The sequence below is a fragment of the Meles meles genome, chromosome 19 (genome assembly GCF_922984935.1).
Source record: "Meles meles chromosome 19, mMelMel3.1 paternal haplotype, whole genome shotgun sequence".
NCBI classification, from domain to species: Eukaryota; Metazoa; Chordata; class Mammalia; order Carnivora; family Mustelidae; genus Meles; species Meles meles.
In genome coordinates this window covers 53,636,442-53,654,105 of record NC_060084.1, presented here as the reverse complement: position 1 = coordinate 53,654,105, position 17,664 = coordinate 53,636,442, and the positions used below count along the sequence as shown (strand labels likewise).

General features: G+C 40.8%; 2 pseudogenes; both read right to left on the bottom strand.

Annotated features, from left to right (window-relative positions):
• Positions 1-6,502, bottom strand: part of LOC123930563 — a 28,285-nt pseudogene extending 21,783 nt beyond the window's left edge.
• A 9,925-nt stretch (positions 6,503-16,427) lies between these two features.
• On the bottom strand, positions 16,428-17,363 carry LOC123930562 (annotated as a pseudogene).
• Between the last annotated feature and the right edge of the window lie 301 nt (positions 17,364-17,664).

The following is a 17,664-nucleotide window of genomic DNA, read 5'->3' as shown; positions in this document are numbered from 1 at the left end:
GGAAATAATCAAGATTAGAGCAGAGATCAATGAGGTAGAAACGAGAGATACAGTAGAACGTCTCAATGAAACTAGAAGCTGGCTTTTTGAAAGAATCAATAAGATCGATAAACCATTGGCCACACTAATCCAAAAGAAAAGAGAGAAAGCCCAAATTAATAAAATTATGAATGAAAAGGGAGAGATCACAACTAACACCAAGGAAATAGAAACAATCATCAGAAATTATTACCAACAGTTATATGCCAATAAGCTAAGCAACCTAGATGAAGTGGATGCATTCCTGGAAAGCTACAAACTCCCAAAATTGAACCAGGAAGAAATTGACAACCTGAATAGACCGATATCTAGTAATGAGATTGAAGCAGTGATCCAAAACCTCCCAAAAAACAAGAGCCCAGGACCTGACGGATTCCCTGGGGAATTCTACCAAACTTTCAAAGAAGAAATAACACCAATTCTCCTGAAGCTGTTCCAAAAAATTGAAGCAGAAGGACAACTTCCAGACTCTTTTTATGAAGCCAGCATTACCCTGATCCCCAAACCAGGCAAAGACCCTACCAAAAAGGAGAATTTCAGACCAATATCACTGATGAATATGGATGCAAAGATTCTCAACAAGATCCTAGCAAACAGGATCCAGCAGCACATTCAAAAGATTATCCACCATGACCAGGTGGGATTCATCCCTGGGTTGCAAGGATAGTTCAACATTCGCAAATCAATCAATGTGATAGAACAAATCAATAAGAGAAGAGAGAAGAACCACATGGTCCTCTCAATTGATGCAGAAAAAGCATTTGACAAAATCCAGCATCCGTTCCTGATGAAAACGCTTCAAAGTATAGGGATAGAGGGAACATTCCTGAACTTCATAAAATCTATCTATGAAAGACCCACAGCAAATATCATCCTCAATGGGAAAAAGCTTGCAGCCTTCCCGTTGAGATCAGGAACACGACAAGGATGCCCACTCTCACCACTCTTGTTCAGCATAGTATTAGAAGTTCTAGCAACAGCAATCAGACAACAAAGAGAAATAAAAGGTATCCAAATTGTCAAGGAAGAAGTCAAACTCTCTCTCTTCGCAGATGACATGATTCTTTATATGGAAAACCCCAAAGACTCCACCCCCAAACTACTAGAACTCATACAGCAATTCAGTAACGTGGCAGGATACAAAGTCAATGTACAGAAATCAGTGGCTTTCTTATACACTAACAATGAAAATACAGAAAGGGAAATTAGAGAATCGATTCCATTTACTATAGCACCAAGAACCATAAGATACATGGGCATAAACCTAACCAAAGAAGTAAAGGACCTGTACTCGAGGAACTACAGAACACTCATGAAAGAAACTAAAGAAGACACAAAAAGATGGAAGACTGTTCCATGCTCTTGGATTGGAAGAATAAACATTGTTAAAATGTCTATACTGCCTAGAGCAATCTATACTTTTAATGCCATTCCGATCAAAATTCCACCGATATTTTTCAAAGAGCTGGAGCAAATAATCCTAAAGTTTGTATGCAATCAGAAAAGACCCCGAATTGCTAAGGAAATGTTGAAAAACAAAAACAAAACTGGCGGCATCACGTTACCCCGATTTCAAGCTTTACTACAAAGCTGTTATCACCAAGACAGCATGGTACTGGCATAAAAACAGACACATAGACCAGTGGAACAGAGTGGAGAGCCCAAATATGGACCCTCAACTCTATGGTCAAATAATCTTCGACAAAACAGGAAAAAATATTCAATGGAAAAAGGACAGTCTCTTCAATAAATGGTGCTGGGAAAACTGGATAGCGATATGTAGAAGAATGAAACTCAACCATTCTCTTACACCATACACAAAGATAAACTCGAAATGGATAAAAGACCTCAACGTGAAACAGGAATCTATCAGAATCCTAGAGGAGAACATAGGCAGTAACCTCTTCGATATCAGCCACAGCAACTTCTTTCAAGATATGTCTCCAAAGGCCAAGGAAACAAAAGCAAAAATGAACTTTTGGGACTTCATCAAGATCAAAAGCTTCTGCACAGCAAAGGAAACAGTCAACCAAACAAAGAGGCAACCCACGGAATGGGAGAAGATATTTGCAAATGACAGTACAGACAAAAGGTTGATATCCAGGATCTATAAAGAACTCCTCAAACTCAACACACACAAAACAGATAATCATATCAAAAAATGGGCAGAAGATATGAACAGACACTTCTCCAATGAAGACATACAAATGGCTATCAGACACATGAAAAAATATTCATCATCACTAGCCATCAGGGAGATTCAAATTAAAACAACATTGAGATACCACCTAACACCAGTTAGAATGGCCAAAATTAGCAAGACAGGAAACAACGTGTGTTGGAGAGGATGTGGAGAAAGGGGAACCCTCTTCCACTGTTGGTGGGAATACAAGTTAGTGCAGCCACTTTGGAGAACAGTGTGGAGATTCCTGAAGAAATTAAAAATAGAGCTTCCCTATGACCCTGCAATTGCACTGCTGGGTATTTACCCCAAAGATACAGATGCAGTGAAAAGAAGGGCCATCTGCACCCCCAATGTTTATTGCAGCAATGGCTACGGTCGCCAAACTGTGGAAAGAACCAAGATGCCCTTCAACGGATGAATGGATAAGGAAGATGTGGTCCATATACACAATGGAGTATTATGCCTCCATCAGAAAGGATGAATACCCAACTTTTGTAGCAACATGGACGGGACTGGAAGAGATTATGCTGAGCGAAATAAGTCAAGCAGAGAGAGTCAAGTATCATATGGTCTCACTTATTTGTGGAGCATAACAAATAACATGGAGGACATGGGAGATGGAGAGGAGAGGGAGTTGAGGGAAACTGGAAGGGGAGATGAACCATGAGAGACTATGGTCTCTGAAAAACAACCAGAGGGTTTTGAAGGGGGGGGTGGGAGGTTGAGGAACCAGGTGGTGGGTAATAGGGAGGGCACGTACTGCATGGAGCACTGGGTGTGATGCCAAAACAATGAACACTGTTATGCTGTAAATAAACAAATACAAATAAATTAATTAATTTAAAAAAAAAAGAAACTGGGAAGGAACTCGAACACTTGGAAGTTAAAGAGCATCCTGCTAAAGAATGATTGGGTCAACCAGGAAATTAAAGAGAACTTAAACAACTCATGGAAACTAATGAAAATGAAAAAAAAAAAAAAAGAAAGAAAGAAAAAGAGAGAGAGAGAATGAAAAAAACATCAGTCCTAAACCTGTGGAATACTGCAAAGGCGGTCCTTAAAGGGAAGTATTACCATCTAAGTCTCTCTCCAAAACAGAAAAATCACACAGGCACATGCTAACCCTACACCTGAAGGAGCTAGAGAAAGAACAGAAAATAAGGCCTAAACCAAGCAGGAGAAGAGAAATAATACAGATTAGAGCAGAAAGCCTCTTCTTTTATTTGAAACATTTTATTTATCTACTTGAGAGAGGGAGAGCTCACAAGAGAGGACACATGAGTAGGGGAGAGCCAAGAGGAGACAGACAAGCAGACTCCCTGGTAGGCAGGGAACCCAAGGTGTGGCTTGATTCCAGGACCCTGGGATCAGGACCTGAGCCAAAGGTGGACATTTAACCAAATGAGCCACACAGGCACCCTTATGTCTCTTCTTTAATCACATGATCAACCAGTGCTCCTATATGGAATTTCAGCACAAATAAATCTAGACAACTCTCCTAACTTTTCAGTGCGGTTGAACAAGGAAGTAGCTTTGGCTTCTCTGATAGTTCAAAGAATGATAGAACCTGCCTGTTAAAACATCTGATCCATGGGGCACCGGGGTGGTTGGTGGGTTAAAGTAGGTTAAAGCCTCTGCCTTCGACTCAGGTCATGGACCCAGGGTCCTGGGATTGGGCCCTACATCGGGCTCTCTACTCAGTGGGGAGCCTGCTTCCTCCTCTCTCTCTCCCTCTTTCTCTCTCTCTCTCTATCTCTCTCTCTGCCTGCCTCTCTGCCTACTTGTGATCTCTGTCTGTCAAATAAAAAATAAAATTTTTTAATCTTATCCTGGTGCTTTTATTTGTCATAGACATTTCCTCAGCATCTATTTCTATGGATTGTTTGTTTGTTTAGATTTCCAAGCACAGATAGGATCGAGATGTTAAAATATATTTTCCTAGGAAATTTCTGTATCATCCTTTCCAAATCAATGTGAGTTTAGTTTTACTGAGGCCAATACTTTTGTTTAAAGAAGACCAGTGGAACAGAGCAGGGAGCCCAGATATGGACCCTCAACTCTATGGTCAAATAATCTTCGACAAAGCAGGAAAAAATATACAGTTGAAAAAAGACAGTCTCTTCAATAAATGGTGCTGGGAAAATTGGACAGCTATATATAGAAGAATGAAACTCGACCATTCTCTTACACCATACACAAAGATAAACTCGAAATGGATAAAAGACCTCAACGTGAGGCAGGAATCTATCAAAATCATAGAGGAGAACATAAGCAGTAATCTGGTCGACATGAGCCACAGCAACTTCTTTCAAGACATGTCCCCAAAGGCAAAGGAAACAAAAGTGAAAATGAACTTTTGGGATTTCATCAAGATCAAAAGTTTCTACATAGCAAAGGAAACAGTCAACAAAACAAATAGGGAATGCACGGAATGGGAGAAGATAATCACAAATTATACTACAGACAAAGGGCTGATATCCAAGGTATATAAAGAACTCCTCAAATTCAACACACAAAAAACAGATAATCACATCAAAAAATGGGCAGAAGACGTGAACAGACACTTCTCCAAAGAAGACAGGCAAATGGCTAATTGATACATGAAAAAATGCTCATCATCATTAGTCATCAGGGAAATTCAAATCAAAACCACACTGAAATACCACCTTACACCAGTTAGAATGGCCAAAATTAACAAGACAGTAAACAATGTGTGTTGGAGAGGATGTGAAGAAAGGGGAACCCTCTTACACTGTTGGTGGGAATGCAAGTTAGTGCAGCCACTTTGGAGAACAGTGTGGAGATTCCCTAAGAAATTAAAAATAGAGCTACCCTATGACCCTGCAATTGCACTACTGGATATTTACCCCAAAGATACAGATGTAGTAAAAAGAAGGGCCATCTGTACCCCAATGTTCATAGCAGCAATGGCCACGGTCGCCAAACTGTGGAAAGAACCAAGATGCCCTTCAACAGACGAATGGATAAGGAAGATGTGGTCCATATACACTATGGAGTATTATGCCTCCATCAGAAAGGATGAATACCCAACTTTTGTATCAGCATGGACCGGACTGGAAGAGATTATGCTGCTGAGTGAAGTAAGTCAAGCAGAGAGAGTCAATTATCATATAGTTTAATTTACTTGTAGAGCATAAGGAATAACACAGAGGACATGGGGAGATGAAGAGGAAAAGAGAGTTGGGGGAAATTGGAGGGGGAAATGAACCATGAGAGACTGTGGACTCTGAGAAACAAACTGAGGGTTTGGAGGAGAGGGACATGGGGGTTTGGATGACTCAGATGGTGGGTATTATGGAGGGCACGTATTGCATGGAGCACTGGGTGTGGTGCATAAACAATGACTTCTGGAACACAAAAAATAATTTAATTTTGTTTGAAAAATAAATAAATATATGTTGAAATATCTGGGCAATACTACAAAATAAGGCTATACCGCTCAAAAGTGGGTTATTATATGAAATAATAATATAAAACTATGTGTAAAATTCAATGAAGAGAAATTTACATACATAAAGAGAGGAAGTAAACCCAAGTGATATGTACATGTATGAATTATTATATTAAATGTAAATAGAATAATTACTCCTTTTATTTTTATTTTTTTACAAAAAATGCACATTTATTATTTTAAGATGTTTCTTTTATGGTGAGATTAGGAAAATAACACTATGAGCTACTAACAAAGTCCTGGCATTCAGCCTCTGAGGAATGATATGAGAGGCTTTTGAGTTATGCTGGAAGCCAACCATCATGAGCTTCTCTGTGCTCATGTGAAGGGGTGGCACAGCATATATGGGGAATATGTGGTTCCAGGCCTTTTGGAAGCCCAAGGAGCCTACACAGTCTACACAAGTTTTACTGGCCAGAATGATCAAAAAGAACTGGAGGGCAGGAGGAAACCACTTCTGAGAAGGGCCAGGACGGGACAGCCTTGCCCCTCCCAACAATGGAGTACAAAAGAGTCTCTTATACTCTTGGTCTAACTTTAGAAGAGGATGCCCAGTGGCCTCGTGCTCAGTGTGTTACACAAATGACTGTGCCAAGGAAAAGCTGTGACCTTTCCCAGGACAAAATGACCCACCAAGTCTCACTGTTCTGGCCAAAGACCAGAAATATCTGTGGTGTCAGCCCATGATGGCTGCTGGCTGAAATCTTTGTACTTGAAGTCCTCTTCACACTGGAGAAAGCAGCCAGCGTGAGCACCTCAAGTGGCAGCAGCTCTGAAGCACAGAAGAAGAGCAAGGTGCTATTCATGATGCCTTCCTGGGAGTATGGAGGTCTGCAACAGCAGGCAGTAGGACAGCATGGCAGATGGGAAGGTCAGGTCTACACTAAAACCAAGTGGCATCTTTCAGTGACACAGATTTCCCTTTGCACAAAGAAAGACTCATACTCCTTCAATTCTAAGGCTCTGGAGAGACATCACCACATCCACTACTAGATCGGCTGTTGGAGATGGTAGCAGGAGAACTTCGCACAGAAATATGAAGAGTTCCAGCAGGAACAGATAGCATAATACCACTCACTCAGAAAGAACAGATTTTCCAGGGGGTGGAGGACAGCCCTTTTCCTCTGGACTGTCACCTGGTAATGCCATCATCACTCTAATTACCTCTTTTAAAATCAAGTATGTTTTTTCTGTTCCCTGGGTGTTATTTCAAGAGATAATGGCAAAATAAGAGAGTTAAACTAGGAAAATGAAAAGTGCATTTCATGGATCTTTAACAATCAAATAATCAGCATGGCAAAATACACATCAGATCACCTAGGCATTGATTTGGTCATTACAATAACTGATATTATTGAAAAATTTCCCCAAAGAACAAAGCTCCAATATATTGATTGGTGGATAACAAACATGATTAACTCTACATCTATGTCATATATTGGCACAGAGATCATACAAATAGATCCTTACATGCACAACTGTAAGTATGAGTGTGTCAATATCTACATTTTCTTCTTCTTGTGTTGTGACCTAATTTGAAGAAAATAATTAAGTGTTTAATGTGAGCTACAAATATGGGTTCTACTCTGTTGTACAAACTTCTACATGTAATCTATAAGTATGTCTATGTATATCTATAGATATCTGTATCTATAAACTATACAAAATAGATACATATGGACAAAGAGTAGATACAAATATAGATGTAAATACATACACACAAAGATATATAAACTACAAAATTCTACATCTAGATACAGATAGATATCTGTATATAGATCTAGATACATATATAAACTACATAAAATCTCAGTCCATTGGGGGTCTTACTCTTTGTTGCAGCTCAAGTTGTGATCTGGGGATCGTAGGATGGAGCCCCACAGTCAGGCTCCATGCTCAGTGCAAAGTTGGCTTCAGATTCCGTCTTCCTCCCCCTCTCCCTCCCCTCTGTCCCTCCACGGTCACATAGACATACTCTCTCTCTCTAAAATAAAAAAAAAAAACCTTTTTAAAAATCTCTCCTAAATCAAAGGAAAATTGAAAATCAAGGACCCACAAACTCCACATAAACAGAAAGGATTTATGTTTCTGCCTTCCAAATGGCTCTCCATTCAGGGCTCCAAATTCAGTGGAAGTCTCCACCATAAACTAATCTAATCACTTCAGGTACATGAGTGTTCACCACCAAGACTCCTTCTTGCCAACAAGCCCAAAACACCTTCATAAAGGAGAGAAAGATCTGCCTTCCACAGATGCCAATTCTATGGAATTCATGTCACTTAAAGTTGTTACAATCTGATGTTCCCCATGTTCCTTACCAATCTGCTACAATTATATGGTTTCACTCATTAGTGGAACATAAGGAATAGTGTGGAGGAACATAGGGGAAGGAGAGGAAAACTGAATGGGAAGAAATCAGAGAGGGAGACAAACCATGAGATACTCTGGACTCCAGGAGACAAGCTAAGGTTTATAGGAGGGAGGGGTGTGGAGGTTGGGTGACTGGGTGATGGGTATTGATGTTGTGATGAGCACCAGATGTTATATGCAACTAATGAATCATTGCACACTACAAATCTAATGATGTACTGTATGTTGGCTAATTCAACATAAAATAATTTATTTTGGGGGGAGTTAAGATGGCGGGAAATTAGGAGGAGGCACCATTTCAACCTGTACCCTAAAGTGAGCTGATTACCTACCAAAGAACTTCAACCACCCATGAAATCAGCCTGAGATCAGAATTATACACGTCTGGATCTCTACAGGAGCAGAAGACGCCAGTGGCAGGTAAAGCAGAGTGGGAACATCGGACTGATATCGGAAGATAAACAAAAGGGGGAGGGAGCCACCAGAGGTGACCAATTGGAGGTAATACCCCAATACGAGAGTGCCCTGTGTCTGGGGACCAGCATTAACTTGGAGTCTGGTTGAAAGCACTCAAAAAACAAAGAGCAAAGGATCATGGGGGAAAATAGTGGGAATCGGGGTGGTTAGGGGCAGGGACCTAAGTCCCCGGACCCAGGACAGCCTCCCCTGGTGCTGAACCAGAGAGAGTGCAGTGGAGAGAGTGCTGAGCCACCAGCACGCCTGAGCAGCCAGCACGCCCAAAAACGAGTGGGGTCTGGCTCCCGTGAGGGGCTGGGAGACTGGCCAGATGGCAATCCTGAAACGCTCGCATCCCCCACCCTCCCCTGGGAGAGGTGCGCACAGGTGCTAGGCTGGAGCGCTGGCATCTGGAAAAACCAGACATTCCCAGCCCAGGACAGCGGGAAAAATCTCAGTGTGCGATCACTGCTTGTAACCTCTCTGGCGGTCTGGAGCTGCCTAGACAGCCGCCGCTGCCCTGGTATTGGGTACAACGAGGAGCTCCTGCATCCCCAGGGACCGGGACTCAGAACCGACTCTGCCACCAGCTCTCAGAGCATTCTGAGGCTTCTCTCTGAGAGGGAGGTCGGGGTGCAGTTTGCTCTCCTCTAAACCTCCAAAAACCATCAAAAGCTGTCAAGACAAGAGAAAACAGATGAAAGAACATAAAAACCCCCAGAGAACAAAAGCCTGAAAAAAACAATTTCCTCAGAGCCCATCCCCTTGAGGGGAGAGGGAGGGCCTAACTCAGGGAACATCATTGTCTGAAAACCCACATGGCAGGCCCCTCCCCCAGAAAACCAACCAGGAAGGATGAAAAAAAAAAAAAAAAGACGACGACAAGAGAACAACCACCACTACTTCATAAATACAACTTTTATTTTTAACTCTTTACCAATATTCTGGTTCTTTTTTTTAATACATACAGATAATTTTTTAACTTATTTACCATCACACTGAGATGTCCAGTACATCAAATTCCTTAATAACCTTCTAACCTGAACTTTTTGATACATACACATGTGTTTTTCTTTTGCTTTTCTATTTTTTAAATTTTTTTTAATTTCACTTAGTTTAGTTTATTCTTTTTTTAATTTTTATTTTCTACTATACATATAGAGTTAAACTTCAAGGTAATCCCCTTTCCCCAATCAATGCTACCCCTATAGGCAAACCAGTTTCTAATCCCTCTGTAACTTAGGAAACTTGAGTCCCTTAACAAAAACATCAAGATACATCCAGGAAGAATCAAAATAAACTTCCTCGCCCACACTGAGAATTTATACCCACTCTCCCAATTTTTCCTTCTGCCAGTGTTTCTGTGAATTTGTGTTTGTCCTGATAATATATAAATTTTATACTTGGGGTTCTTTCTGATGAGGTTCTTCCCTTTTTTTGCTTATATATATTTTTCTTCTCTTGTCATATACTTTTATCAGTCTTTTTGTTTGTCTGTTTTTGTTTGTATACTTCATAAATCCTACCTTGGGGCCCACTTGGGCTGAGCCTTCTCTTTTATCTTCCCTTTTTTTTCTGTCTCTCTCTCCCTCTCTTATTTTTCCTTTTTTCTTTTCCCTTTTTTTCTTTTTCTTTCCTCGTCTCTATTTCTTTTTCTTTTCTTTTCTCTCTCATTTGGGTGGGGAATCCTGACTGCACAGAAGCGTTCCAGGGTGCACCTTGACTGCACCACAATCGATAAGTCCAGGTGCATCTGTTCAGTCATCTCTCACCAAAATGACTAGGAGGAGGAATACCCAACAGAAGAAAAATACAGGGGATGGACCTTCTGCAACAGAGCTAATGGCTATCAACATAGACAATATGTCGGAAAAGGAATTCAGACTAACAATTATCCAGGCAATAGCTAGGTTGGAGAAAGCCATAGATGACCAAACAGAATTGAGTAGGGCAGAACTGAAAGCCACCAGGGATGATGTTCAAAATGCTCTCAATGAGTTCCAATCTAACCTGAATTCTCTAAAAGCTAGGTTAAATGAGACAGAATATGGAATTAGTGATCTGGAGGACAAACAGAGAGAAAGGATCAGGAGGAAGCCTGGAACAAGCAGCTCAGAAGCCACGAAAACAGAATCAGGGAAATAAATGATGCAATGAAACATTCCAACATCAGAATTATTGCAATCCCTGAAGGGGAGGAAAAAGAAAGAAGTCAAGAGGATATAGTGGAAGAAGTTGTCTATGAAAATTTTCCCAATTCAAGATGGAAACAACGTTCATGTACTACAGGCAGAGAGACTTCCCCCCAAGATTTTAGATGCTCAAAAGTCCTCACGACACCTTATAGTTAAAATGAGGAATTATGTTTCAAGACAGACCCTCTTAAAAGCAGCTAGGACAAAGAAGCTCCTTACATACAGAGAAAAGCCCATTAGAATAACATCAGACCTGTCCACAGACCTGGCAAGCCAGGAAGGGCTGGCAAAATATATTCAGAGTACTAAATGAGAAGAACATGCAACCAAGAATACTCTATCCAGCAAGACTGACATTTAAAATGGATGGAGAGATAAAGAGTTTCCAAGAACGGCAAGGCTTAAAAGACTATGCAACCACCAAGCAGACACTGCAGGAAATATTAAGGGGGTCCTATAAAAGAGAAAAAATCCTAGGAATATCATTGAACAGAAATACAGAAACAATCTACAGACAAACAACAAATCAAACCAACTCCACTGCAAGAAGGGAAATAATCAAGATTAGAGCAGAGATCAATGAGGTAGAAACGAGAGATACAGTAGAACGTCTCAATGAAACTAGAAGCTGGTTTTTTGAAAGAATCAATAAGATCGATAAACCATTGGCCACACTAATCCAAAAGAAAAGAGAGAAAGCCCAAATTAATAAAATTATGAATGAAAAGGGAGAGATCACAACTAACACCAAGGAAAAGAAACAATCATCAGAAATTATTACCAACAGTTATATGCCAATAAGCTAAGCAACCGAGATGAAATGGATGCATTCCTGGAAAGCTACAAACTCCCAAAATTGAACCAGGAAGAAATTGACAACCTGAATAGACTGATATCTAGTAATGAGATTGAAGCAGTGATCCAAAACCTCCCAAAAAACAAGAGCCCAGGACCTGACGGATTCCCTGGGGAATTCTACCAAACTTTCAAAGAAGAAATAACACCAATTCTCCTGAAGCTGTTCCAAAAAATTGAAGCAGAAGGACAACTTCCAGACTCTTTTTATGAAGCCAGCATTACCTTGATCCCCAAACCAGGCAAAGACCCTACCAAAAAGGAGAATTTCAGACCAATATCACTGATGAATATGGATGCAAAGATTCTCAACAAGATCCTAGCAAACAGGATCCAGCAGCACATTCAAAAGATTATCCACCATGACCAGGTGGGATTCATCCCTGGGTTGCAAGGATAGTTCAACATTCGCAAATCAATCAGTGTGATAGAACACATCAATAAGAGAAGAGAGAAGAACTACATGGTCCTCTCAATTGATGCAGAAAAAGCATTTGACAAAATCCAGCATCCGTTCCTGATTAAAATGCTTCAAAGTATAGGGATAGAGGGAACATTCCTGAACTTCATAAAGTCTATCTATGAAAGACCCACAGCAAATATCATCCTCAATGGGAAAAAGCTTGCAGCCTTCCCGTTGAGATCAGGAACACAACAAGGATGCCCACTCTCACCACTCTTGTTCAGCATAGTATTAGAAGTCCTAGCAACAGCAATCAGACAACAAAGAGAAAGAAAAGGTATCCAAATTGGCAAGGAAGAAGTCAAACTCTCTCTCTTCACAGATGACATGATTCTTTATATGGAAAACCCCAAAACGCCACCCCCAAACCACTAGAACTCATACAGCAATTCAGTAACGTGGCAGGATACAAAGTCAATGTACAGAAATCAGTGGCTTTCTTATACACTAACAATGAAAATACAGAAAGGCAAATTAGAGAATCGATTCCATTTACTATAGCACCAAGAACCATAAGATACCTGGGAATAAACCTAACCACAGAGGTAAAGGACCTGTACTCGAGGAACTACAGAACACTCATGAAAGAAATTGAAGAAGACACAAAAAGATGGATGACCGTTCCATGCTCTTGGATCGGAAAAATAAACATTGTTAAAATGTCTATACTGCCTAGAGCAATCTACACTTTTAATGCCATTCCAATCAAAATTCCACCGGCATTTTTCAAAGAGCTGGAGCAAATCATCCTAAAATTTGTATGGAATCAGAAGAGATCCGGAATTGCTAAGGAAATGTTGAAAAACAAAAACAAAACTGGTGGCATCACGTTACCCGATTTCAAGCTTTACTACAAAGCTGTTATCACCAAGACAGCGTGGTACTGGCATAAAAACAGACACATAGACCAGTGGAACAGAGTGGAGAGCCCAGATATGGACCCTCAACTCTATGGTCAAATAATCTTCGACAAAACAGGAAAAAATATACAATGGGAAAATGATAGTCTCTTCAATAAATGGTGCTGGGAAAACCGGATAGCGATATGTAGAAGAATGAAACTCGACCATTCTCTTACACCGTACACAAAGATAAACTCGAAATGGATAAAAGACCTCAACGTGAGACAGGAATCCATCAGAATCCTAGAGGAGAACATAGGCAGTAACCTCTTCGATATCAGCCACAGCAACTTCTTTCAAGATATGTCTCCAAAGGCCAAGGAAACAAAAGCAAAAATGAACTTTTGGGACTTCATCAAGATCAAAAGCTTCTGCACAGCAAAGGAAACAGTCAACAAAACAAAAAGGCAACCCACGGAATGGGAGAAGATATTTGCAAATGACAGTACAGACAAAAGGTTGATATCCAGGATCTATAAAGAACTCCTCAAACTCAACACACACAAAACAAATAATCATATCAAAAAATGGGCAGAAGATATGAACAGACACTTCTCCAATGAAGACATACAAATGGCTATCAGACACATGAAAAAATGTTCATCGTCACTAGCCATCAGGGAGATTCAAATTAAAACAACATTGAGATACCACCTGACACCAGTTAGAATGGCCAAAATTAGCAAGACAGGAAACAACGTGTGTTGGAGAGGATGTGGAGAAAGGGGAACCCTCTTACACTGTTGGTGGGAATTCAAGTTGGTGCAGCCACTTTGGAGAACAGTGTGGAGATTCCTGAAGAAATTAAAAATAGAGCTTCCCTATGACCCTGCAACTGCACTGCTGGGTATTTACCCCAAAGATACAGATGCAGTGAAAAGAAGGGCCATCTGTACCCCAATGTTTATAGCAGCAATGGCCACGGTCGCCAAACTGTGGAAAGAACCAAGATGCCCTTCAACGGATGAATGGATAAGGAAGATGTGGTCCATATACACAATGGAGTATTATGCCTCCATCAGAAAGGATGAATACCCAACTTTTGTAGCAACATGGACGGGACTGGAAGAGATTATGCTGAGCGAAATAAGTCAAGCAGAGAGAGTCAAGTATCATATGGTCTCACTTATTTGTGGAGCATAACAAAGAACACGGTGGACATGGGGAGATGGAGAGGAGAGGGAGTTGAGGGAAACTGGAAGGGGAGATGAACCATGAGAGACTATGGACTCTGAAAAACAACCCGAGAGTTTTGAAGGGGCAGGGGGTGGGAGGTTGGGGAACCAGGTGGTGGGTAATAGGGAGGACAGGTATTGCATGGAGCACTGGGTGTGGTGCAAAAACAATGAATACTGTTACTCTGAAAATAAACAAAAAAAAATTTAAAAATATAAAATTTAAATTTAAATTTAAAAATAATATGCAGAAAAATGAAATTGGACCACTTCCTTACACCACACACGAAAATAGACTCCAAATGGATGAAGGACCTCAATGTGAGAAAGGAATCCATCAAAATCCTTGAGGAGAATGCAGGCAGCAACCTCTTCGACCTCAGCCGTAGCAACATCTTCCTAGGAACAACGGCAAAGGCAAGGGAAGCAAGGGCAAAAATGAACTATTGGGATTTCATCAAGATCAAAAGCTTTTGCACAGCAAAGGAAACAGTTAACAAAACCAAAAGACAACTGACAGAATGGGAGAAGATATTTGCAAACGACATATCAGATAAAGGTCTAGTATCCAAAATCTATAAGGAACTTAGCAAACTCAACACCCAAAGAACAAACAATCCAATCAAGAAATGGGCAGAGGACATGAACAGACATTTCTGCAAAGAAGACATCCAGATGGCCAACAGACACATGAAAAAGTGCTCCACGTCACTTGGCATCAGGGAAATACAAATCAAAACCACAATGAGATATCACCTCACACCAGTCAGAATGGCTAAAATTAACAAGTCAGGAAATGACAGATGCTGGCGAGGATGTGGAGAAAGGGGAACCCTCCTCCACTGTTGGTGGAAATGCAAGCTGGTGCAACCACTCTGGAAAACAGCATGGAGGTTCCTCAAAAGGTTGAAAATAGAACTACCCTATGACCCAGCAATTGCACTACTGGGTATTTACCCTAAAGATACAAACATAGTGATCCGAAGGGGCACGTGTACCCGAATGTTTATAGCAGCAATGTCTACAATAGCCAGACTATGGAAAGAACCTAGATGTCCATCAACAGATGAATGGATAAAGAAGATGTGGTATATATACACAATGGAATACTATGCAGCCATCAAAAGAAATGAAATCATGCCATTTGCGATGACGTGGATGGAACTAGAGCGTATCGTGCTTAGTGAAATAAGTCAATCGGAGAAAGACAACTATCATATGATCTCCCTGATATGAGGACATGGAGAAGCAACATGGGGGGGGTAGGGGGATAGGAGAAAAGTAAATGAAACAAGATGGGATTGGGAGGGAGACAAACCATAAATGACTCTTAATCTCACAAAACAAACTGGGGGTTGCTGGGGGGAGGTGGGATTGGGAGAGGGGGAGCGGGCTATGGACATTGGGGGGGGAGGCGAACCATAAGAGACTATGGACTCTGAAAAACAACCTGAGGGTTTTGAAGGGTCAGGGGTGGGAGGTTGGGGCAACCTGAGGGTTTTGAAGGGTCAGGGGTGGGAGGTTGGGGGAACAGGTGGTGGGTAATGGGGAGGGCACGTTTTGCATGGAGCACTGGGTGTTGTGCAAAAAGAATGAATACTGTTACACTGAAAAAATAAATAAAATGAAAAAAAAAGTTAAACATAAAAAAAAATATTTTAAATAACAATAATAAAAGTAATAAAATACCACGTGAAAAATAATTATTATAATGATAATAATAATAATTTAAAAAGCAGCTAAAATGCAATTCTATGCTCTCTACTACCCATTGCAGTTCAATCTGTCCTTTTCTACGTGAAAATGTTTATACATCCTCATTTCCCAAGCTCCCATGACATCGCATTTCACATGACTGAGCATTACCCCTCTAGTAGAGAAACTACAGAATGATCACTGACTCCTCCAAACCTGTTCTCACTGATGGAACTTCCCTTCCAGCACAATTGAGTTCCTCTGATAACCTGACACATGCTCCTTTTCCTACACTTTCATGCCTATTTCACTTCATGGAAATTTAGGTAACAAACTTATGTGACATCCTCAAAGATTTCTCTATAATATCCCGATTGCTTCAGGACCTGGTGTTTATAATTGCATTGTTTTTGTGCACCTCCACTGACCATCGCAAAACTTCAAGCACATCAGTATTTACAAGATAATTATATAATATCACATTACAATTACTAGTATAACTAATTGTTAACTTTGAAGGAGATGCTCAAGGTATTTGTTACCTTTTCATCATTGTACTTGGGACCCTGAGGGGATGAGTTAATTACCAACATTAGGAACATTCAGGAAATTCCTACAATTTACATATATCTCATAACATGAGGGGATTTTATATTCCTTATCCAGGAAAAGCAGACCATGGATACCCTGGGGTCACGGCTCAGGAACAGAAAGGGGCTGAGGGTTGGGAAACATAGAGTGATCACTAAATCTGTGTTCAAAAAGTACCAGTTGAGATTATCAAAAAGACCCAAAACAATATGAATGATAGAGGAGAGGGTGTTATGTTAAAGTAGACAAAGGTGCTCACCAGGAGAAGGATGGTTTTGGTGACTGTAGTCTCGGGTGATGATGATGTTGGTCCTAAGAATATGTTGGACTCTCTGCTTGTGCCTGTACAGGTGGAAGACCATGGAGCTCCTGGTCCAGAGCATGAGCCCCAAAAATAGCACATCAGGGAATGACAACAATGCTACATACAGCAAGTCTCTGCTTTTCTCTAGACGACTAATTGAACAGTATCCAAAACTTTTTCTATTTGTGATGTTTTTGTTGTTCAAAGTGATAGTCATAAACAAAGGACACAGGATATATACCAGTATCTGCAACACCCAACACAGGACAACTGAAGGGACAATGTACTTGGGAGATTTCCCTTTAAGCGCTGCTACCCTGGAATTCCTGGGGCTGATGGTGATGGCCTGGAAGACACTCAGGAGGTAGGTGGTGCCAATAGACACCCCCTACCCACCCCACGAACACAGGGGGAAATTTTGCATTCAAAATCACTGAGGATGTGATACCACCCAAAAGATGACATTGTATTGTGTATTCCAGCAGAGAACAGGACCAAAATGTTGGCTACAATCAGATTTTTGACAATCAAATCTGTAGACCTCAGCCTACACCCAGTGAAATAAAGGAGGAGATAATGGTAAAGAAGACAGAAGTTCCCCCAAGATTCCAACCACAGTCTGTATTAAGATCATTCCTACTGCCAGATCCCTGGTGGCCATGCTGACAGTGACTGATATTTGTCTTCTGGGGTAGAGGATCCTGCATGGAAATATCAGGTGTGGGCCACATGAATTGTCAACTGAAATTCTATATTCTGCACTTAACTATACTTCCTACTTTGAAATACTACTTAAAGCTCTTCTGTCATATAGGACCTTCCAGGAGTTACACACTTATGAAGTGTGAATCACTGGTTTAATGGCCACCCATTGGGTAACTTATTCTCAGAGATTCAGGAGGCATTCCTCATTGCATTCCACAACACAGTTACACAGAGGGGAAGTGCTTTGTCCAAATTCA